The sequence below is a fragment of the Mya arenaria genome, chromosome 4 (genome assembly GCF_026914265.1).
Source record: "Mya arenaria isolate MELC-2E11 chromosome 4, ASM2691426v1".
Lineage (NCBI taxonomy): Eukaryota > Metazoa > Mollusca > Bivalvia > Myida > Myidae > Mya > Mya arenaria.
The window spans coordinates 67,308,862-67,314,861 of NC_069125.1; the positions used below are offsets into that span (position 1 = coordinate 67,308,862).

Here is a 6,000-nt window from a genome sequence, read left to right on the forward strand (position 1 = left end):
GGAGAAGGACTGCCACTGTCATTTAACCCCTCAACGTATAAAGTGGCCAGAATCACCAGAAAGCGATCACCAACCAGTGCCAATTATGTCATCCACGGCCACAACCTAGCCATAGTCCCACCTGGCAGCCTGGCAGGTGTCTTGGAGTTACACTCGCAGACAAATCCTCCTGGAATGCCAATGTGGACTGTTAAATCCATAAGGCAAACAAAACAGCTTCCTACGGCGAAACCCAGCTATATGACCAAGGAACATCAAAGTCAAGTGCTATAACAGCCTGATGAAACCCTAATAGTAGAGTACGCCTGAACCGCCTGGAATCCACACACGACCAGAAACATTCAACAACTAGATGTCCAACGAAGGGCAGCCAGGTTTGTCACGAAAGATTACAAGACCACAAAAAGCAGCAGCACCAGCCAGATGAAACCTTGGCTAAGATTATCTACAAAAGAGACGGGCTGACAACAGACTGGTGATGATGAACCGTATCGCATACAACCTCATAATCATGTAAATGTTCCTGCATCAAGCCACTCTCAGCATGCTCGGCCATAGCCATAGCATGCTATACCAGCATGCAGGACGGACGTGTACCGCCACTCCTTCTTCCTATCTGGTATTCGCATATGGAACCAGCTGTCAGAGCACGGCGCAACTGCCCAGAACTTGGATGCTGCAGACCATCACTACTCAGATATATGCAGGATTTTATCGGCGTTTAAATGCACACGCTGCACGCGTCAAAACGACCATGCACTTAATTTGAAGATGAAGAAGAAGCAGAAAAGAGGATGAAGAAGAAGAAAAGAGGATGAAGAAGAAGAAGAAGAAGAAGAAGAAGAAGAAGAAGAAGAAGAAGAAGAAGAAGAAGAAGAAGAAGAAGAAGAAGAAGAAGAAGATGTTTTATGCATCAGTTTACATAAGTGCTATTAATCGCGGGCGCATTATTCTCATACAAAATAACAGAGATTTTACATAACGTGTGTTTAGTACTATCGAAAAAACGAGCCAATTTGGACATGCAGCCTGGAGAGAATGATCAAATGTAGAGGGTTATAATAAAAAAAAACCAATTGATTAGAATGCATACGTCGTAAATAGCTAGTATTTCTTATTTTGCAATTCAAATTTTACAGAGTAGCGAATCATTCGTTTTCAGAACAAATCCGTGGTCGATTGGTATCGCGCTACGATTGTAATCAAGACCTCGCAGGTCCCATCACTTGCTCAACAACCAGCATATTAATGGTCTCAAACCAAGGTTACATTGGTACAAAAGAACCAGCGGTATCTTTGAAACCGGGATGCATTATATTTGTCGGTTGATTTATTTGCTGCCAAAGCAGTCAGTTCCCATTACAGTAAGACGACATCGATGTTTTATTCGGATATCCATAAATATAATGGACCTCATTAAGGCAAACGCAATGTTTTTTGTGTGTTTTCAGTAAAACTAGAAGAGTTTGCTTGTCCTACAGCGAAAGGTGAAATCCCAACCGATACCACGAATTTAATAATGTTTAGTTTTATCACGGACAACTACCATGTCTGTATTTAGAAACTGTCAATAACATGTTAATTGTAGTTTACAAAGTCTGATCCTGGTTGCTTGGCAACATTCGCCATATTTTAGCAATCTTCTGCGTGTGTTATCCTGCAAATGCAATGCTTAAGCACACCTTGTACTCATCTTATGTATGAACAATGTTTCACCTTTGTAGTCATGGAGCGACCGGGATGAGTGTTGTAGTCATGGAGCTGCCGGGAAGAGTGTTGTAGCCATGGAGTGGCTGGGATGAGTGTTATGATCATGGAGTGGCCGGAATGAGTGTTGTAGTCATGGAGTGGCAGGGATGAGTATTGTAGTTATGGAGTGGCCGGGATGAGTGTTGTCGTTATGGAGTGGCCGGGATAAGTGTTGTCGTTATGGAGTGGCCGGGATGAGTGTTGTAGTCATGGAGTGGCCGGGATGGGTGTTGTAGTCATGGAGTTGCCGGGATTAGTGTTGTCGTCATGGAGCGGCCGGGATGAGTGTTGTAATCATGGATTGGCCGGGATGAGTGTTATAGTCATGGAGTGGCCGGGATAATTGTTGTAATCATGGAGTGGCCGGGATAATTGTTGTAATCATGGAGTGGCCGGGATGAGTGTTGTAGTCATGGATTGGCCGGGATAATTGTTATAGTCATGGAGTGGCCGGGATTAGTGTTGTCGTCATGGAGCGGCCGGGATGAGTGTTGTAGCCATGGAGTGGCTGGGATGAGTGTTATGATCATGGAGTGGCCGGAATGAGTGTTGTAGTCATGGAGTGGCCGGGATGAGTGTTGTAGTCATGGATTGGCCGGGATGAGTGTTATAGTCATGGAGTGGCCGTGTTGAGTGTTGTAGTCATGGAGTGGCCGGGATGGGTGTTATAGTCATGGAGTGGCCGGGATAATTGTTGTCGTCATGGAGTGGCCGGGATGAGTGTTGTAGTCATGGAGCGGCCGGGAGGAGTGTTGTAATCATGGAGTGGCCGGGATGAGTGTTATAGTCATGGAGTGGCCGGGATAATTGTTGTCGTCATGGAGTGGCCGGGATAATTGTTGTAATCATGGAGTGGCCGGGATGAGTGTTATAGTCATGGAGTGGCCGGGATAATTGTTGTCGTCATGGAGTGGCCGGGATGAGTGTTGTAGTCATGGAGCGGCCGGGCTGAGTGTTATAGTCATGGAGTGGCTGGGATGAGTGTTATGATCATGGAGTGGCCGGAATGAGTGTTGTAGTCATGGAGTGGCAGGGATGAGTATTGTAGTTATGGAGTGGCCGGGATGAGTGTTGTCGTTATGGAGTGGCCGGGATAAGTGTTGTCGTTATGGAGTGGCCGGGATGTGTGTTGTAGTTATGGAGTGGCCGGGATAAGTGTTGTCGTTATGGAGTGGCCGGGATGAGTGTTGTAATCATGGAGCGGCCGGGATGAGTGTTGTAGTCATGGAGTGGCCGGGATGGGTGTTGTAGTCATGGAGTGGCCGGGATAATTGTTGTAATCATGGAGTGGCCGGGATGAGTGTTGTAGTCATGGAGCGGCCGGGATGAGTGTTATAGTCATGGAGTGGCCGGGATAATTGTTGTAATCATGGAGTGGCCGGGATGAGTGTTGTAGCCATGGAGTGGCTGGGATGAGTGTTATGATCATGGAGTGGCCGGAATGAGTGTTGTAGTCATGGAGTGGCAGGGATGAGTATTGTAGTTATGGAGTGGCCGGGATGAGTGTTGTCGTTATGGAGTGGCCGGGATAAGTGTTGTCGTTATGGAGTGGCCGGGATGAGTGTTGTAGTTATGGAGTGGCCGGGATAAGTGTTGTCGTTATGGAGTGGCCGGGATGAGTGTTGTAGTCATGGAGCGGCCGGGATGAGTGTTGTAGTTATGGAGTAGCCATGATGAGTGTTGTAGTCATGGAGTGGCCGGGATGAGTGTTGTAGTTATGGAGTGGCCATGTTGAGTGTTGTAGTCATGGAGTGGCCATGTTGAGTGTTGTAGTCATGGAGTGGCCGGAATGGGTGGTGTAATTATGAAGTGACCGGAAAGAGTGTTGTAGTCATGGAGTGGCCGGGATGGGTGTTGTAGTCATGGAGTTGCCGGGATTAGTGTTGTCGTCATGGAGTGGCCGGGATGAGTGTTGTAGTCATGGATTGGCCGGGATGAGTGTTGTAATCATGGACTGGCCGGGATGGGTGTTGTAGTCATGGAGTGGCCGGGAGGAGTGTTGTAGTTATGGAGTGGCCGGGATGAGTGTTGTAGTCATGGACTGGCCGGGATGGGTGTTGTAGTCATGGAGTGGCCGGGATGGGTGTTGTAGTCATGGAGTGGCCGGGATGAGTGTTGTAATCATGGACTGGCCGGGATGAGTGTTGTAATCATGGATTGGCCGGGATGGGTGTTGTCGTCATGGAGTGGCCGGGATGAGTGTTGTAATCATGGACTGGCCGGGATGGGTGTTGTAGTCATGGAGAGGCCGGGAGGAGTGTTGTAGTTATGGAGTGGCCGGGATGAGTGTTGTAATCATGGACTGGCCGGGATGGGTGTTGTAGTCATGGAGTGGCCGGGATGAGTGTTGTAGTCATGGAGTGGCCGGGATGAGTGTTGTAATCATGGACTGGCCGGGATGGGTGTTGTAGTCATGGAGTGGCCGGGGGGAGTGTTGTAGTCATGGGGTGGCCGGGATGAGTGTTGTAATCATGGATTGGCCGGGATGGGTGTTGTAGTCATGGAGTGGCCGGGATGAGTGTTGTAATCATGGACTGGCCGGGATGGGTGTTGTAGTCATGGAGTGGCCGGGAGGAGTGTTGTAGTTATGGAGTGGCCGGGATGAGTGTTGTAGTCATGGATTGGCCGGGATGAGTGTTGTAGTCATGGAGTGGCCGTGTTGAGTGTTGTAGTCATGGAGTGGCCGGGATGGGTGTTGTAGTCATGGAGTGGCCGGGGTGAGTGGTGTAGTTATGGAATGGCCGGGAAGAGTGTTGTAGTCATGGATTTGCCGGGATGGGTGTTGTAGTCATGGAGTGGCCGGGATGAGTGGTGTGGTTATGAAGTGACCGGGAAGAGTGTTGTAGTCATGGATTTGCCGGGATGGGTGTTGTAGTCATGGAGTGGCCGGGATGAGTGGTGTAGATATGGAGTGGCCGGGTTGAGTGGTGTAGTCATGGAGCGGCCGGAATGAGTGTTGTAGTGATGGAGCGGCCGGGATGAGTGTTGTAGTCATGGAGTGGCCGGGATTAGTGTTGTAGTCATGGAGTGGCCGGGATGAGTGGTGTAGTCATGGAGCGGCCGGGATGAGTGGTGTAGTTATGGAGTGGCCGGGATGAGTGTTGTCGTCATGGAGCCATGGGTGGTTTTGTTTCCATCAACATGATGTATGCATGTCAACGACGACCTGTCTTGTCCAGTCAAATGGCATTCAGCGAGTTTGTTTTTTTGACAATTTTATGACTAAGGAAGACTGGAATACATAAAAAATGTCAAAACGATAAAAAGTATCCCTGAAGGCTTATGATCGTAGCTACCTACTTGCCAAGCCCCATTAAATCATATAATATATTAGTTGAGACCATGGTTGAAATCATTGCATTTCGATGGATTAATCTCTCTAAACGTTACGCTCCCATGAACGCTGATAAATATTTTTCATGTATTCATTATCTTTCAAGATCTAAACATTTTATTGAAATGTATTAGTATGTTATAATGTTATATATAGTCGGTTTAAGCCGGTTATGCCGTGATGAATACATGTATAACTAATACATTATACAGTTTACCTAGTTACCAGTGGTTATCAATCATTCATGCCCAGGGTAAAAAGAGGTAGACCCTTCCGAAGCCATTTATATTCATTTCAAGGTACTTCAGACTGTTTTTGATGCAACTGTCCGATCAAAAAACAATCTTTACAACTGTACAATAGCTTGAGTATCAATCCTGAGCTTCAGAACCCGCGAGTTACCGGACTATTGACTCTATTTCCGACCTACCTTAGTCCAAATAATTGCACGTTGACGGATTTTTTTTACGATATTTGATATGGCAAATCCTTCGCGTCCATTTACTACATCAGGGATTAGAAGAATCCCGTATAACTCGTCTATTATTTTAGACTTTGACCTACCTGAAACATAAATATCTAAGCACGTTTATATCCGTCGGAGCTCACCCTATTTGTTAATATAACTCATAAGGATATTTGTTGCAAACTGATAAGAAATAAACTTAAAAGTAAACATCAGTGGCATTACCCTTTAAAGGGGAGGAAACCTTACTGTATCGCCACTTAAATGGATGAGTGACTTTGCTGAATATGATATATAGCTTTCACATGAGTTGATACTAAGTTTGACTGTATTTAGGTCTTTAAAGTAATACGCGTCACCCTCCTTATTGTCCAGACAAATAGTTGCAAAAAGATGCCTGAACGTCGGAAACGCACAAGTTGGCGCAGCTGTTGTCAGTTTGCTGTTCAAA

General features: G+C 46.7%; 1 protein-coding gene across 2 annotated transcripts in view; it reads right to left on the reverse strand.

Moving 5' to 3' along the window:
* LOC128231750 (thiosulfate sulfurtransferase-like) overlaps positions 1 to 5,765 on the reverse strand; it is a 12,158-nt gene extending 6,393 nt beyond the window's left edge. For both annotated transcript variants that reach the window (XM_052944925.1, XM_052944924.1), the window contains exon 1: positions 5,648 to 5,765. The gene's annotated coding sequence lies outside the window, so the exon portion shown is untranslated. The remainder of the gene's footprint in view (positions 1 to 5,647) is intronic.
* Positions 5,766 to 6,000: the final 235 nt, after the last annotated feature.